The sequence below is a fragment of the Myotis davidii genome, unplaced genomic scaffold (assembly GCF_000327345.1).
Source record: "Myotis davidii unplaced genomic scaffold, ASM32734v1 scaffold749, whole genome shotgun sequence".
NCBI lineage: Eukaryota > Metazoa > Chordata > Mammalia > Chiroptera > Vespertilionidae > Myotis > Myotis davidii.
Genome location: NW_006300030.1, coordinates 310,747 through 329,986, shown reverse-complemented (window position 1 = coordinate 329,986; position 19,240 = coordinate 310,747). Strand labels below are relative to the sequence as shown.

Sequence of the window (19,240 nt, the reverse complement as noted above, 5' to 3'; positions counted from 1 at the left end):
AAAAATATATTTTTTTAAAGTTACCATGTTGCTGACATGCACTATAGGAAATATAGTTAGTTAGGCCTATGACAGTTGCATCTGTACTGAAATGCACAGGGTTTTTTTTCTTGTCATTATTCCCTAAACAACATAGTATAACAACTATTTACATAGCACTTACATTGTATTAGATATTATAAGTAATCTAGAGATGACAAACTAAATGGTAGAATGTGCCAGGGTTATAGGCAAATACTGTACCATATATATATATAGCCAGTGACCGGACCGCTGAAATGACCGGAATGACCAGTCGCTATGATGCCCACTGCAGCCAGCCAACTGGCCCAATCAGGGCGTGGGGTCACCGACCAACCTCCCACGTCCCCTCCCCCCAGCCAGCCCCGCCCCTGATCAGCCTCTCCCACCGGGCCCCACTACTCCCTTTGGGGGTGGGGCCAACTGGCCCACAGCCCCTCCCCATAGCCAGCCCCACCCCCAACCGTCCCCCCAACCCCAATCAGGGGTAGGGCCTACCAGCCAATCACCCACAGTCCCTCCCCCGAGCCAGCCTGGCCCTGATTGGGCCCTATCAGGGGCAGGCCTGCTAGACAACCTTCCGCCATCTCCTCCTCCATACCCCACCCATGCACGAATTCATGCACTGGGCCTCTAGTTTTATATAAGGGATGTGAGCATCTGCAGATTTTGGTATCCATGGGGGGGTCCTAGGACCAATCCTCCACAAATACCAAGGGACAACTGTAGTGGGAAAATAGAATGGAAACAAATATCTGCTATAAAATTATATGAAACACAAAAGAAATTCAATATATTTGGAAATGTTATCCCTTCTGAAGAGACTGAAGTAATGGAACAAAAAATATTGAAAGACATTATTCAAGAAATAACATCTTTCCATAAATGAAGAAAGACTTTAATCTACAGATTGAAGAGGCACATAAGTACCAGAAAATATAGGGGTGATCATTATTAAGACATGCCCTAGTAAAACTACTCATCTTCTAAGAAATAATCCTTTTGTTTTCTCAGAAAGAAAAAAAAAGTCATGTATTGAGTCAAAAAATAGATGAACCTGTTAGAGACTTCTATAGCCACAGTCAATGAGAGAAGATATGTTTATAATATCCCTAAGGAAGTCAAATTGTCATGTTAAAATGTTATAATAATAGCTAATACTTATTAGGCCTTGTTCTAAGTACTTTTTTTTTCTTTTATTAATCCTCACATCAATTCTATGAAGTAGATAATATCATTATTTCCATTTTAAGGAAAAGGAGACCAAGATTTAGAAAGATTATGTCACACACCCCTGGTCACACAGCAAAGCCAAGCGGCCTGGCTCCAGAGCCCTGTTCCTAACTAGTGCACTATAATCCTCTGGCAGAGTGTTACTCCAAGTCATCAGATAAACCCTGAGAAGCTATTATGAGGAGGAGAAGGAGTGGGTTTTGAGCAGGCAAACACAATAGATGTCCATCACAATGTTAAAATAATCTTCTTCTTAGTTATTTTATTTTATTGAATTTATTGGAATAACACTGGTTAATGCGATTGTATAGGTTTCTCGTGTAGAGTTCTATGATACATGATCTGTATATTGCACTGTTTTCCCCTCACCCTAAGTCAATAAAAAAAAAAGAGGAGAATTGAGTTTTTAAAAGCCAAAACAGGAGAATCAAATGACTGCTAAATCCACAAATGTACTTTTTTGGAGGTGAGAGTTGGGCTCTTTTAGTTTAATTTTTTTCAAACCTCAAGAGAACATCTCCCATCGGATAATTACCTAGTGGGCTAATGCCTTTACCTTTCTACCTTAGACCTGAAACAAGTGCGGGGCCTTTCTTGACATTCTCAGACCCAGATTTTGCTTCTTCTATAACTGACAGTGATACACAATTTTGTCAGTTCATGTTAGAATTAAGAGTCTATTCTTAACTCAAAGTACACTTGGCAATATACACAGGTGCATTCATAGAAGTAAGGACACTAAAAACAGTAAATATGCTGCCTCTTATATGGGGAACTAGGCCTAAATAAAAATGGGACCACCCCTGATTTTTTACCCAGAACAGGATCTATAATAGATATTGAAATAGAATCTCAATATACTTTAACTTAATGGTACATTCCAAACAACTGGGGGAGGTACACTTGATGATGTACATAAACACATTAACAAAAATTGAGGGCATTGAGTCAATAAATATGCTGTTTCATATAAATAGAGCCAGGACTGAGCAACCAGCCACAATGACCTCAAAAAATTGCCCATGAAGAGTGATTGTCTCCTAATCCCCTTATCTTTATAAAAAAGCAAAAACTTTTTTTTAACTATAACTGCTACTTAAATAGTGTTAAAGCAAGAAGAGAGATCAATTTTAAGAAATGTCTTCCAATATTTGGTAAATTACTAGTTCTAGTATATGCGGGGACAGTGGGACAATGAGCTGTAACACAAGTGGGCTGACCTTCATCATGTCCGTCACCCATCCAAGTGCCTGAGTTTCTCTGTTTGAAATGGACACTTTGGAGAGAAAAATGAGCGAAGCACAGTACCTGCTCTCAAGATGTTCAGTGTCTAAGAGATGAAGACAGGCATGTAAAAAGTGAGAATAAAGTGTGATGAAGGCTAGAGTGGAGTTTTGCACAGAGGGTGATCGGGAAGCACAGATTAGAGGGGGTCCAACTTCCTGGAGGTGTTCTAAGAGGCTTCACAGAAAAGAGAACTTTTGAACTACATCTGGAAGGATCTGTAAGAATTTGCCAAGCAGAGAAGGGAGGGTACAAATTTCAAGCAGAAGGAAATGTGGAGAGTGGCTACAGCGTTTGGACAGGTTCAAGCCTCAGACTGACTTGTGGCAAAGCCACATACAAGTCCCAGCTTGGAGGGCAAAGCCCTCCCAGCACAATTATGTCAAAAGTCTATGGTTGTAAGCTTGACCTTATAATCCGATCCTGCAGTCCTAGCTAGGTAAGGGATGTGGGCTGCAGGGGGTGCAGCAAGTGCTGCCTAAACAAGGCTTAATAGAGTTCAGAGAATGGCAACAACAGGAAAGAAGCAGATTTAAAATTCGCATGAACATTGTAAACATCTTGCCCTTGTTTCGCTTTGTATGATCTGACTATAAAATAAAGACTCAGCTTACAGGCTGTGTCACTGTGTCCTCATCCAGGCACAGTGATCCCACCTGGTTCCAACTGTATTCTCTTGTCTGTTTTTTTTAATCCTTCACCACCCCTCCTTAGGTTCACCACTAGTCTTGCTGGACGTGGTTCAAGGAAAAGTGTGAGTGAAGGGTAAACAATTAAAGAAAGGTGTGTCCATCAGAATAGTAGGGTGAGGGACCCCAAACTCAATGGTTTGCTTCAAAGCAGCCACCATCTTGAACTTTGCTGGTCACTTCGGGGAGGGAAATCCAGCAGGTCTTGCACCAGCAGTTAATTGCTCTGCCCTGGAAGGGGCACACATTACTTCCACTCACAAGTTATTGTCCAGAGCTAGTGACAGCCTCACCCAACCACAGGGGGCCAGGAAGTGCAATTTGATGTATCCTGAAAGGGGAAAGCCAAATCTATTTTGCAAAGAGCACTGATGACCACCACAGAGGTACCACAGAAGGAGACATATTCAGAAGTGGTGTTATGGAGGGTGGAGGATGGGACAGGTAGAGCTCAGTAAGCAGAGAGGGGAAGACAGAGGGCCTGGAGGAAACTTGAAGGATCTGTTTTCATAAACCCTTGACTGTCCTTCCTTTGAGCCCAAGAATAAAAATTTTAAGTGCTTCAACAATTGTGACAAGCAGGGTTAAATCATCCACCCTTCCCTCCTACCCTGGAATTTCCAAAATGGCTCTGTCACCTACAGAAATTGTATGGGCTCCTCTCCTCAAATCCTGGTGGGGCACAACCTTACCACAACAGAACACTGTACACCTTGAAGGAATCCAGTCAATAAGCTCCAGGGAAAATTGCAGTATCACTTCCAACATTCCTACTTTTGAAGTTAGCAATAGATTTCAACTTCTACTCATTAAGGAATCTTTAAGCCTGGGGTGAAGACCGAAGGATGTGCCAAAGACAAACTAACTACCAAGCTTTCTGAAATGCTCTCTTACTACTCGGGCATCTATGTAGACGTCAGTCTCAGAGACAGTCAGGGGCAGTTCCCTGAGCGCTAACTCCAGTCCAATGGAGCTGAGGCCCTGGAATCGCGTTACTGGTGAGCAGGTGGATACGCCATGCAAAAGTGACTTTGCAAACAGCCTGGCACAGGAAATAAGCCAACAAGTAATTGGGTTTGTCAGTGGGCCTGGTGTGAGCTGTTTCCATGTTCAGGCTTTTGCTTTAGGGCTACAGCAAAAGTGGGTGTGATAGAGGGGATTTTTAAAATACAACTTGGGTGAAAAGCATCTATCAGTGTTCCAATATTGGTGCTGGAACCGGAGCAAGGTGCTGTTCAAAAAAAAGAATCCAGATCTCATCTGCTGTCTCCCACACTCCCTGACTTCAGGCATTTTCCAGGCCTTTCTCTCAAATGAGGACAACATATGGGGATAGATGAGATAACATGCGCAAAGCACTATGGACTTAGGAGAAAAGCCCTCAATAAACATGGGGTATTAATAGTATGCCTCTTTGTTATAATAGCTGTTACATCTGGCTCTTTGGGGTTTTTTCTTAGATTATAAAATGAAGGATTTAAAAAGAAAAAATACCCTACCCAAAACACACCCACCCACAAAACTTCCTCCAAATTGATGCATTTGATAGTAATCTTGGACTGTTACAGATTCTTGTTTCCAGCAGGGGTTTCCTAGCTGAAGGAAAACCTATCAATGAGCCAGATCCTGCTCATGCATGACCCCTTCATGCTGTGAGCATAGGCTCTTCCAAACCAACACTAAAGATCTGTCACCAGAAACATACAGTTTTTATATTTAAGTCATATGCATACAAGTGGAGACCAATATTTTTACGAAAGCAAGTGGCTTGCTGCTTAATTTTTTTTTTTAAGGATATGCTCCTTCAAGTTGACAAAGTGCCCCTGGAAGCCACCGTGGACCTTCTGTTTCGCCAAGTGTTTCTAAAAACAGAGGAAACCTGTGGGCAAAGCATCCACTCAAGTAACCGGGCAAAAAATTCAGTTCAGTGCTTCTCAGCGTTCCTGGCCCAACTGCTCTTTCCAGGGCTCACAGACTGTGGCGTCTGTGGAATCTGTACCCCAGATGGACAGGACTGTGTGGGATTCGGGGGTATTGACTACACCATGACACAATGTATGTGTTCCACCTGATGCAACCGCGGGCCTTAGGCTGACACATTAGGAAAGATGTTTCACTAACGGCCTCAAGAAGAGCCTTTCTCCTAATTACATATACACAGGACGCCAAAGGGCAGAGTGAGGCACTGGGGTCTGCATGACTCTGGAGCTCCTCTGCCTCCCCAGTCATTCTCCTCCCTGGAGAGGCCCAGCTTCCAAATCTCAGCTCTGCGCTCCCCTCAAGGTTAACAACACTGTTTCCCACTGAACCAGCCAGAAACCACGTTGGAATTAGGTTTATTTTTACCCCAGGCTTTGTCATTTATCACTATTGAAACACTGAGAGACAGCTTTTGGCTGAATACCTCATGGAACACTCAGCATCTCCACGTAGGATTTGGCCCTCCGTCTGCGCATTTATCTTCTTGGAGTGCCCTCTCCTCCTGCCTGCCACTGTTCTTCGTTGGCGAGGATATTTGTATTCAAAGTGAGAGGCTGTTTCTCTTGGATAGGTGCCTAAGGGATCCTGTGATGGCACCATAACGCAGCCCTTGTGATGTCATAGCTTCTTTTACGAAAACAAATCATTCGGATGATGTGGTATATTTAACCAGTGAGGTAGAATGGGGTACAAATTTAAATATCTCTTGCAAATTTCTTCAGCACACAGACTTAACAGCAAAAACTTGCTTCACTAAAGGTTCTTCTCTCTGGATTTAGGTATATTTCAATTCTGAAGGATATCTTTTCCCTGGTCTGCAAGATGGAACTTGTATTACCTGCTGATTGGATGCCTTCTAGAACCATAAAACCCATGTGATGCTTTTGTGACTCCCCCTTATTTTCTGCATTACATTCAAAGTATTCACTCAAGTCCTCTCTTCATGGAACTGGGCATATACCTCCTTTCTCATCTTTCTTTTTAGTCAAGCAAATCAAGAATGAATAGAAATTGGTTATCATGTACTTAACACTGGGCTCAGCCCCAATCTCATCCCTTTGCTGTTTCCAGACTTAATTTCAACCTCCTTCCTCCTCCCAGCTGATTTTCCCAAGCATCCAGCTACTACTGCCTGCTCTTCTCAAACCTGACAAACACTTGTTTCTAGATGACTTTTGATGGGTGAGGACACTGAGACATCAGAACTTGCCAAGGGCACAAGTCTGCACAGAGGAGAATGGAGCCCACAGTACAGCTCTAGCCAAAAGCAAAACCTACCTGACTGTACTACCTCCGAGTCGATAATACAGAAAGGAAGGCTTTGGGTGAAGGCCCAGAGTAACCATCCATGACTTTTACACACCAAATTACAATCTCAACTAAAAATCCTGAGAGCAAAATCTGTTTCTCACATAAAAACATCTATATATATATAAAACCTTAATATGCAAATAGACCAAATGGTGGAACAACCGAACAACCAAACAACTGGTTGCTCTGATGTGCGCTGACCACCAGGGGGCACATGTGGAACATGGTGGGCATCAGCCACTGTGGGATAGTGGAGCAGGTGAGCAGGAGCACCAGACCAAGGCAGGGCACTAGTCGCTATCATCGGGGTAAGCCTCTGGTGGTTACTGAAAATTCTTTGCTCTCATGCACTGGGGTTGCGCCTGGCGCTCACACCTGCTGCTGGCACCCAGGCCCTAATAGCTCGGCGCCATTAGCCAGTACAAGCAGCAGCTGCGGGCCCCGATCGCCCCTCAGGGCTTCTCCACCTTCCCCTGCTCCTAAGGGGCGATCAGGGCAGCAGCTGCCACTCGCACCCACTGACAGCGCCAGCCCTGCTCATACCCTCTGACAGCACTGGTCCCACTTGCACCTGCTGCTGATGCTGTTAGTGGGTGCAAGCTGGGCCGGCTCCATCAGCACATGGGAGCCACAGTGGTGAGAGCGGGGCTGCCAGCAGACAGGGGACTGGGGGCACAGCAGGAGGGGACAGACGAGGGCACGGAGGATGAGCTGAGACCCGCCCCTGTGCCCACGGCAGCCTCACAGCCCACAGTTCCTTTCAATGTGCACGAATTTGTACACTGGGCCCCTAGTTTATAAATAAGTACTAAAGCCAAATTCAGAAACAAAATACCCTAGAAAAAGTCGAGGCCTGTTTAGATCCTCTCTGGTTCTGAGAATGGCACCAGGGCCAGGGCCCTGCCTGGGGGTCCTCTTCTGCTGTTGTGTGGGAAAGCAGTGACAGCTATTCACGGGGATCAGTAAGGATGGTGAGCCTATTATGTTCAGCTGTCTGCCTTCTGCTGAGGAATTGGGGTTTCCCCAACTATCACCCTGGCCTGACCCCTCACAGCCTTATCAAGAACATGTTTGCTTCTGGCATTCCCTTAGGGAGTTTAAGTCACCAGCAATGAAAACCCCAAACTCTGGGTGTGTGGCTCTTATTTTTAATTGAGGCAGCCTTCCCAACGCCCAGTTATAAGTCAGAAATCCAGCACTGTCCCTGAGGTTGCTCCAAGATGTCCCCTGCATGACCAAGCACAGAGCTTTGATTTTTTTCTTCATTACAATCCAGCATATTTCACACCAAGTTAGCAATCGCTGTGTAGGAATTCTATCCTAAATCCTCCTATAGGTCCCTGGCAGAAGGTCAGTGGGGTGTTTCCCTCTGGTGCTTGGCTGACTCAGATCTCTCCTCTCCCCATGGCTGCCTTGAGGAGGCTGAGGTTCCAGGTTTTCTGGTTTCAAAATAAATTGGCAGAAAGCTGAAGTGATGCCAATACCGCCCTCCTGCCCGCAGGCAGCTGGGTCCCAGTGGGAGGTCTCTTAGCAACCAGGCTCAAATCAAATATTTGGGCATCTGGACACATTCTGACTGGAATGAGCTCATGAAAAAAAACTTCTGTTTCCCTCAACCCCATTACTGAGGGTTTTGATGAGAGGCTGAGCCCATGGTTGCCTCCTGTGCTGGATGAGTCTGGAACTCACACAGACTATTAGAGAGGCATCCCAGACTGGCAGGCTGAAGATCTGACTTCTGTTCCTGGTTTGACGTGTACCCTTGGACAAGACACTGGAACTTTCTTGTTACTGTGCCCAACCTTTTCATCTGACCCTCTGCAGCAGCCTGTTCACCAGAAACCAGTGTCCCTGGCTCATAGAGGGCAGGAGCTCAGGTTCAATTCAGAAGTGAACCAGGAGGAAGGAGGGTTTGAGGTGCTCTCCTCCTCCACCTGCTATCTCCTCCTCTCCCAACCTTCCCCACAAATGACAAATGGCAAATGGGAGAGAGAAGGGGCAAATGGCTGCTAGCCCACAGAGTTTCCTACCTTTTGCTTTCCCACCCCGATTCCCAGGCGTACGCCATCCCAGCACACTGGGGAAAGACTAAGTACATTGAATTTGGCTCCGGGTGCTAATTCAAAAGGATATTCTCAAGGACCAGGGAGGCTTTATCTCAGCTTTTATATCTGTTAAATGGGGCTTTCCGATCCTGGTCTCCACATGTCCTGAGAGATGAACTGGTCAGGGCTCCCCTCTCTCAGCTACCACCACCATCCTCCTATTCCTGGATACCCATCGTAATTATTGATCATATCATCCCATTGGCCATTCCCGTGGTTTGTTTCTGTTTTCACAGATGTCTAACCTCTTCACTGAGCCCCCAAAGGTAGATGTCATCTCTCATAGCCCTTGTGCCTAGCCCGCAGCCCTTGGGGCAAGTAGTGCTGGGTCCTAAAGAAACACATGGAATTGAATAAACACCCAAATCTCCAGGGCCAGGGGAAGCTCAAACAGGGCAGCTTGAAGAGCTCCTGGCAATGGGAAAGGCCGGTTTCTCTTGCAGTGGAAAGAGAAGTGGGAGGGCAGTGAGCAGTGAGAGAGCCTGGCTCTGGTGCAGCAGCATTGGTCTGCCTCGGCCACTCTCTAACCGCTGGGCAAGTTGCATAACCTGTCTCAGTCTCCATTTCCATCTGGAAAATGAAAATGCAATAGTATTTATTTTACTAGATTGTTCTAAGAAAGTTAACTAATAACTGTAGAGCATCTAACACAAAGGCAGTCAATAAATGGTAGATCTTATTGTTGGAGTGACTTTTTCACCCAATCATTTGAACATTAAATAAAAGCATGTTTGGGATACTTAGTCATTCTGATTACAAAATTATTTTAGTTATCTCTCTTAAAAGCTGCAGGGGAGTATGGAATGAGGTCATCAAGCACCCCACCTTCTATGGCTTAAGATAAATCATATTATCACCTTTAAATCACCCCTTGGTTTAAAAAATGTGTCTGTGGCCACAATAATTGATAGAGTTTTTATTAGAATAATTTTTTGTCCAAGGAAATGTGTAAGTTAATGGTTAGGATGTAACAGTGACCCTGCATTCATTCTGTATTGCACGACCCCCTTCCCTGATCTGCTGTGGAAGCAGCCCGAGCTTCCCTCTGGGAGACTCGGGATCAGTTTTTATTGATTTTGTTCATCATATAGAAAATGCCAGGCTTCAAGCACTCAAAGACCTACTCCTTTTGAAATAAGCCTGAACAGAGGCTCGACAATAGACACGTTTTATCCTTTTCACTGTCCTCAGCAAACAGAGAAGCCGGCATTATCTATAATAGCCCTAAGCTCCCGCCTTTCAGCAGGTCTGGACCATGTTTTCACAAAGCAGTGAAATAGGATACTTTCACTGAAGGCAAAGACTCTAGTCAAAATAATACCAAGTGAAGAACTAAAACAAAATAACAAAGATTGCGATCTAACAACTAGGTTTATAAAATAATAAAAGGGAATCGGATCTTCTAAATAGTAGAAGCTGTTACAAAGGTTTGAACTTAACTCCTAAGAGTACATTTTTCTAATACATCTTTCTTTTAAAATCATGAACTTGGATTAAGTCCTTGGTTATCTTTCCAAGCAACTGTTTTTACCCAGTGTTTATTGAGCATCTACTATGCACCAGGCATTGTTGGGGAAACAATAGTGAAAAAAAATAAATTTGCCATCCTATTGGAACTTACATTCTAATGTGGGACAGAGATAATAAACGAACATGTTATTATACCACTTTACCAAAAAAAAGTTCACATTTTAATTTCATAGCCACACTGCCAAGTAGCTAGAGTGTAATGAACATATCTGGTAGGTGAGGCAACAGACTTGGCCAACATCAGGTAGCTAGGAAGTGACAGACCAGGATCTGAACCTAGATCAGTGGCCAGCAAACGCATTGGTCAACAGAGCCAAATATCAACAGTACAATGATTGAAATTTCTTTTGAGAGCCAAATTTTTTAAACTTAAACTATATAGGTAGGTACATTGTTATTAACTTAATTAGGGTACTCCTAAGGAAGAGCCACACTCAAGGGGCCAAAGAGCTGCATGTGGCTCTTGAGCCACAGTTTGCTGACCACTGACCTAGATCATCTGGTACTTTCACTTCTGGCAAGGGCAGACCAAGTAATTCAGATCAACGCTCCCACCAAAGGCAGCTTAAAAAGCTGGATGATATATATTTAATTTTCTTAAAATCATCAAAGCAATAAAAAGGTAGTGAACAAATACCTGCCAAATCTAGGAGAAGACAAACCCAAGAAAGGTTATCCAGCCCACAAAGCTTTTTTCCAAAGGCCTTTGTCTATCTGGAAAGAAAACAACTTTGAAAATAAGATCTTGTTTTAATAGCCTCACAAGGCCAAAGCCCCAAGCCTGCCCAAGTTGGGGATTCAAATAAACCACTCTCCATTTTAAGCCCAGGTGGGGGTGAGGGTGGGGGTGGGGAGTGGGATATGTATCCCTCAGGCTACAGACAGGTTCACTTCATCACTGAGTCCTGGGAATCTTAAACTTTACACTTGGATTAAGGTGGCTTCAGATGGGAAGTGCCCTCAGCACCTGGAAGACATGAGTGAAAAGCCTCTCTAGAAGGATATTCTACCATTATTCATGTAGGCATAATACAAACATGACATATACATAACAATGGGGATACATTCTGAGGAATGTGTCATTAGACAATTTCATCACTGTGTGAACATCATAGAGTGCACCTACACAGCCTGGGTGCTATGGCCCACTACGCACCTAGGCTGCATGGCACAACCTATTGCTCCCAGGCTACAAACCTATACAACATGTTACTGTACAAAATGGCAAGAGATCAAAGCAAGCACAAGAGAAAATGGTGCAATCAAGAGATGCAGTAAACAGGAGAGGTCTGAGGCTGCTGCCGGCATAACACAACATACTGTTTTACAGCAAAGATCTGTATATATAAGTAGAAAGAGTACACTCTAAAATGATAAAAAGTATAGTATAGTAAATACATAAACTAGTAACATGGTTGTTGAATACTAGAGGCCTGATGCACGAAATTTGTGCAAAGGGCTCGGCCCTCACAGCCCCAGCTTCATCCAGAAGGTCCTCCAGATGGTCGTTCTGCTGCTCAGCCTAATTAACACATTAGCTCTTTATTATATAGGATAATTACCAAGTATTATGTACTCTACATGATTGCATGTGCTATACTTTTATATGACTGGCAGTAGGTTTGTTTATACCAGCATCACCCCAAACACATGACTAATGCATTGCACTATGACATCATAATGGCTAAACATTACTAGGCGACAGGAATCTTTCAGCTCCATTATAATTACAAGGCACCAATATTGGATGTATGGTCCCTTGTTGACTGAAACATTGTTTTGCAGTGTATGACTGTGTGTGTGTGTGTGTGTGTGTTTTAATGACTAATGCTCACTAAGAGAATTGAAACACCCAAGAAAACAGTACATTATAAGCAAGAATAGTAGAAACAGCCAACAGTGGAAACAGGCCCAGAAAAACCTTAGAAATGGGAATTCTTAGACAGAGACTATAAAACAACTCTACTTACAATATTCAGAAACATAAATGCCGCACTTGTAAATTTTGACAGGGAACTGGAAACTATAAAAAATAACATAAAATTTTTTTTAAAGATCCAAATAGAAATTCTCAAACTGGGAAATATAATCATTGATGTTAAAGGACCCAATGACTGGGTTCACAGCAGATTATCACAGCTGACATGCTGCAGTGAGAATTAGTGAGCTAGAGGATATGTCAGAAAAAAACTATGCAGAATTCGTCTTGAAAAGTGGGAAAATATTTAAAAAGAAGATGCATTTAAAAGGTCTAACATATGTTTAATTCAGCAACCAGAGTGGAAAGAGATATTGGAACAAAGGCAATATTTGAAGAGATAATAGTCAAGAATTTTCTAGAACTGATGACTGACATCAACTTAGTTTCAAGAGTCCAACAGATCTCAAGCAACACAATTTTTTTTTAAATCCACTTAGGTGCAATGTAGAGAAATTGTAAGCAATGAAACCAAAGTGAAATTGTGACCCTAGAGCAGCCATGGGTCAGATCCGGCACATTTGAAATGAATAAAACTATTGAAAAAAAAGACCGTACCCTTTTATGTAATGATGTTTACTTTGAATTTATATTAGTTCACACAAACACTCCATCCATGCTTTTGTTCCGGCCCTCCGGTCCAGTTTAAGAACCCATTGTGGCCCTCGAGTCAAAAAGTTTGCCCACCCCTGCCCTAGAGCATCTGTGGCAGACTGCGGCATTCTCCTCATGTTCTCAGAGCCTCAGCATGGACTCTGCTGCTTTTCCACTTGCCCCACTCTCCTCCAGTGAGTGGCAGCCCACATCACGTTTTAAGTAGCTCTCTTTTTACGTAAGCAGAAACACCCCTTGTTTCCAAAACACTTCTAAATGCTACAAGTTAGAATGATGAAATATGCCATTTAAACCAGAGGGGCGAGAAGAGTGGATTTTTAACTCATAAAAGCAAACAAATCAGCAAGTTCCAGCTGAAGATAAGATGAGGACAATGCAAGCTATGACAGGAAGTCTACATTAATTTGTGAGTGAGTGAATTCTCACAAAGTGAAGCACTTCTACCAAGCACTTAGCAAGAATATCGACTACCACGGAGGTGTCAGACAGACTGTCTAACTTATTAGGAAAAAGAAAAACTTCATCTTATTTATTTAACCTTCTCCTATGATACATTATTCGCTGCAGGTTCTAACAATATAAAGTTTATTTAAGCGTAGGATGAAAATGGACTTATATGAAATTACAGTGTATTGAGTCCTTTCAAGAAGCACAACCCTGTGCTTGGACCTAAACACCAGCCCTATTGAGCAGGAAAAGGTGACGATGACCCTGAAATAGTCACAGTGCTAGGGCACATCCCCCCATTCTAACCAAAACAGCCTCCCTGGGGCCTCTGGTTCCTGTCCCCAACTTACAGAAGCCCTATGATCCTGCACAGGGAAGGGTAGGATGTAGTTGGAAGGTCACTAGACCAGAAGTCTGGACTAGACAGCCCAGGTTCAGCCCTGAGATAACCGGACCCAGAGCCTCAGAGGCAAGATAAAGAGGTTAGAACAGAACAAACCATGGGGAGATGCAAGTGTCAGTAGGGGTGGGAGTGTTCTGCTAAATCTCTGGGTAGTGATGAGGGATGGTTCTCTCTTTCTGACAGGTCCAATCCCAGAAGGAGCCCAGACACAAGAGCAAGGTTCCCTGATGTCCGCAGGAGACATGCTGCGATGCCCCCTGCACTCTCTGGGTTTCCCCTCCCCTGCTTCAGTTTCTGCCGTTGTCGGAACCTGAGAAGCAGCGTTTAGACAACAGGTCCCCTTTGGCTGTGGCTCCACTCTTGACACTTTTAGTCACCACAACTGATAAGTTGCAAGCCAAGCTGCAGCCCCAGAGCCACAGAGTGACTGCAAAGCAGAGCAGATCGCATAACAAGCTAATTAGTGATCAAAATGCAGCTTCTCCAAGCAGCTTTATCACCAGTCTGAGCTGACAGCACAGGCACACCCACAGGGCTGTCACTGGCCACCCCTCATTCCTCAGTCTCTCTCTCTCTCTCTCCCTCTCTCTCTCTCTCTCTCTCTCTCTCTCTCTTTACCACCCCTGCCCCATGACTTTACTACCATGTTCTGCCTCAAATCCCAGCCTGTGGCCCCACCCGATGTCCTCTGTTACCCCTGGAGGGTAACACTCGCACTCTGCACATAAAATGGTGCCCAGGAGAAATCCCCTTCATTTGGGGGACCCTTTATAGTCTCTCAAGGGGGTTCATATTGTGGAAAGTCACAGTTATGAAATGATGGATTGCATGGCCTCCGGAGGATTTGGGAGTTACAGATAAGAGACTTGCTGTCCCTTTAAGCAGTTAGATAAAGCCCTCCAATCATCATTGGTTGCAGCCCTACAAGGGAGCACAAAGTAGCCACCTTCCGGACCAATCTGTGCCTGGAAGAATAGCTACTACCTTCATTGTCCTCAAATGTTCTAGGTAACTTTGCTGCTGCATTACTGTCTGTGGGCCGCATGCATCAGTTGGCTTTGCCAGTTGTGAGAATGAATTTATACCAGTTCTTTCATCTACAGCCTTGGTTAGCTCCCTGCCCTGTAACAGTGGCAAACACTTAGAAAATGTCTGGCTGTTGGCTGCAGCCGTGGAAAAGAGCACAGCTCCCTGGTTTAGACCTGGCCAAACCTGTTCTTAATGTGCAGAGGACAAGGAGGGCAGATGTACCTGCCATACAGGTATCCTTAGCATTTGGCAATGCTGTAATTCCTACGGGCTCAAACAACCAGAAATTACGGCCTGGCAGCCCACGGGCTCACTTGAGCCGATAGATAAGACTTGTTTCGGCCGAAGATTGTTTTTGCTTTAAGTTGCCAACATTTAAAATGTAGGTGATTTCGTACAAACACCTGGATTCCCTGCTGCTCTTGCAAAATCAGACGCTCTGGCAGCACTTCTGATGAGCTGCCATCGCTTGAATAGCCCTACTTTGAGGCAGGCACTCCAACCACCAGAGTTCTACCAGATGCCAACCCACATTTTTGTAGGACCTAAAGCTTATGTAACTTGGGGGTGACCACTCTAAAACAATAAATCAACTTAGCATTTTGGCAATTTTAACTATAAAATTGCTCGGGCTCCTCTAAGGACCTGAGCAAGTGATGGATCTCAAAGCCTGTATGTCATGAGCTTCCAGAGTCAATCCATCTCCAGCCCCACCCCTGGCTTCTGGCTTCACCTTCAGCCCAGTGCCTGTGTGTGCTGCCTGCCCACCCCAAGAATAGTCTGTCTATGACCTCTTGTCTATATCTTGTGGCCAACAGTTCCTGCCACCATTCCAGCCCGTATTTCCAGTATAAACACAGCTGGCATTGGCTCTGTGAGGTAGGCCCCACCCTCCCTAAAACCCTAGTAACTAAACTGAAGGATGACTTCATTTATTTTAAAGGGTAGTAAAAAAGAAGTCTTTATGCTTTATAATCACCTCTCCTTTGCAAGGTTAAAAGGAGAGGGGTCTACCATAAGCGCCTCCCTGGAGTTAATATAGAAAGTGATTTCTCACCATCATGGAGATCTAGAAACAGCACAGAAAGAGTGAGGAGGACACTAAGCCTAATTTCCATCCCATCTGGGATGCTCATTGGCTCACCGATTGTCCATTGGTCCGTAAATGACCTTATTCCAGGGGGTGGGATGGAAGGGAGACATACCAAAAAATGTTTTCCAAACAGCGGTAAACTGTATTGGCACAATTAGATTAGGAATGAGATAACCAGCAATACTTATTGAGCACTACTGGGTATTAGACTACCTCCTGTATACCCCGTACTGAACCAGAAGGCACTCGGTGGCTACTCTGTGGGTACTTGCAGTCTAGTTTCAGAAACCCACAGGCACCCACAGGAGACTGTGAGATGACAGGGAAATGTCAGAAAGGCTTGCAGGAATTCAGAGGCTGGGTTGGGAGGGTGTTTCTGGAACAGAGGTGACCACAGGAGCCTGGATGTGCAGGGAGCAGCACTGAAGAAATTCCAGGTGGGCAGAAGGGTCTGGGGACCAGGAGGTCTGAGTCTGGAGGGCCAGAGGATAAGCGGGGAGCAAAAAGAAATAAAAAGAAAAGTAGGTAGGGAACCCATCAAGAAGGGACTTGAATTCTAGTAAAGGTCTTTGGATTGTCTGACTCAGTGATAGACAGACAGTAAATGAAATAAAAATTCATGTGGGCAGTGCTCTTCAGCTTACTGAAGTAAACATTGTGACTTAGTTCCATTTCATTCTTACTTGTACTCTGCATCACATGAGACAGGTTTATTCTAGAAAATCTGGAAGGTAGCAAAATCTAAAAGCTGTAATTCATCAACCAGTGATAGCCACTATTAACATTTTGGCATGTTTTCTTCCTGTTTTATTTATTTTTTTAATCTTTATTGTTGAAAGTATTACATGTGTCTCCCTTTTCCCCCATTGACCTCTCCCACCCCCTCCCCTTCCTGTTTATTTCTAAACATAATGTTTTTTCAAAAATGGCACAAGTGTATCTATTTTTACTAAATATCATATCATGAGACTTTCCCCATGCCAATGTATATTCTTTGAAAACATGATGTCCCCTGCCCTCTTGTAGCAGCTGGGCCTGGAATGGGGCCTCAGCCCTGCCCTCGACCTCCTAACCATGAGCGAGCTGAGCTTCAGGCCTTCCTGAAAAGGTGTAAGCAGGATCCCAGAGCTCTGCACACAGAAAATCCACTTCCTGAGGGAGGGAGTACAAAGGGAAGGGGAAAGGGGAGTGCGGGGGTGGGGGGGACGAGGGGGGAATCACCACCTGCTATTCATAAAACTAAATCAGAAGAAAATATCAATGAAGAGAAAACAGATATTAGGAGGGCAGGAAAACACAGAACAGAGAAACCATCACATGAGGAAAGTGATCTAGAAACTGACAGCAGCCGAGGCCGGTTTGGCTCAGTGGATAGAGCGTCGGCCTGCGGACTGAAAGGTCCCGGGTTCGATTCCGGTCAAGGGCATGTACCTGGGTTGCGGGCACATCCCCAGTAGAAGATGTGCAGGAGGCAGCTGATCGATGTATCTCTCTCATCGATGTTTCTGACTCTCTATCGCTCTCTCTTCCTCTCTGAAAGAAATCAATAAAATATATTTTTAAAAAAGAAAAGAAAAAAAGAAACTGACAGCAAAGGGGAGCTTGGACCAGACACCACGCCCCTCAAGAAATGGAAGATGAAAATGTAGAGATAACCAAGGAGATGATGGATCAGGTGAATGATTTAAAAGTGGCTGCTACTTATGCCCTAAATGACAGTGACCTACAGAAAGCCATGGACTTGTTCACAGATGCCAAAGAGCCGAATCCTCACTTGGCCATTCTGTATGCCAAGAGAGCCAGAGCCTTCACCAAATTACAGAAACCAATAGCCGCCATCAGAGACTGTGGCAGAGCAACTGAAATGATCCCAATTCAGCTCAGCCTGACAAGTGGTGAGGGAAAGCACACAGGCTTCTGGGCCATGCAAAGAAGCAGCCCGCAGCCCTGCCCTTGCATGTGAACTGGAATATGATGAAGGTGCTGGTGCATTGCTGAAGGAAGTTCAACCAAGGACCCAGAAAACTGCAGAACATCCAAGTATGAGTAGAAATGTGAAGAGTGAGTGATCCAAGAAAGAATGGAAAGGGTTAAGAAGGCTCCGGAAGAACCTGAGAGAGTCCAGAGGGAAGAAGAAGCCTGAAGACATCAGGAGCTCAATGTGTCTCTTCCAGGCGGCTTTCCTGCGGCATGCCTGACTGGGAGGAGGCATGCCTGAATGGCAGGGATACCTGAGCTCAATGAAATTCTTAGGGATCCAGAGGTTCTTGCAGCCATGCAGGATCCAGAAGTCATGGTGGACTTCCAGGATGTGGCCCAGAACCCTGCAAAAATGCCAAACTATCAGAGGCACCCAAAGTTATGAATCTCATCAGCAAATTGTCAGCCAAATTTGCCTCTCTGACAAATAAAGCCCCCACTGAAGAAAAAGCAACTTTGATCACCCAGTGGATGAAATTCATTCAGATGATGTTTTCCTACTAGGAATTACAGACTTTAAACACTTTTAAACCTTAAAAATATTTTAAAGCAAATGAAAATAAAAGGATGTTTAATCCCTACGTTTCCCTTTACTAAAAAGAAAAGAAAGAAAACAATTTCACTAGTTGTGTAATATTTCATTTTCTTGGTATAATGTTATTAATGATTGCTGTCTGTTGAGCATTTAAGTTGCCTCCATTTTTTCAGTATTATAAATAATGCTGCAGTGAACATCCCAGTCTTTATAGATTGGTCTGCACCTCTACACTTATTTTGTGATATGACATTATTAGAGCAAAGGGTATGAGTATTTTTAGGACTCTTGATATATACATTGACAGTTTTTTTTAAAGGATTTTGTCAATTTACCTATTCATCAGGCGTACAAGAAAGGGCTTGTTTTCCTGCAGTAGGTGTACCTTAGAGTTAACTATTACTTTTTAATCTTTACTCGTTTGATAACTAAAAAATGGACTCACAGAATCACATCTAAATAATCATTTTTGTCACTTGTATGTTTGAATATTTTTATTAATGTGTTCCTATGAATTATCTTTTGTTCATTTTTATTGTTACAAAGCATTTGTCATTTCACATTTTAAAATCTCTTAATATATTTGATTGCTGGTTGTTATGTTTTAATTTTGCTTGATATTTTGACCAAAAAATGTTTTACATTTTATATAACTCAATCTACTGATATTTCCCTTTTTATTTCTTCCACTGATTTAAAAAAATTACAGTATTCTTTTCTACTCTGAGATTCCTTATGTTTTCTTTTGGATTTTTTTTTATGGTTTCATTTTTACATTTCTCTGTTAATCCACCTGGAATTAATTTTGACATGCCTTTACCTTCCATGGTGAAAGTAAATATAATCTGAGACTTCTCCCAGGTAGTCCATTTTCCCACCATCATTTATTAAATAATTCATTAAATAAATTCATCCCTTTAGCAATGATTTGTAAAGTTCCTTTGTCATATACTCTTGTTTGTGTCCTGGGATCAGCTTCCTGGCTAGCTTCTCTGTGTTTTACTATT

The 19,240-nt window shown here is 43.6% G+C and overlaps 1 pseudogene; it reads left to right on the top strand.

The window, feature by feature from the left end:
* Nucleotides 1–5,023: 5,023 nt before the first annotated feature.
* LOC102755899 lies at nt 5,024–18,202 on the top strand (annotated as a pseudogene).
* The last annotated feature ends 1,038 nt before the right edge of the window (nt 18,203–19,240 follow it).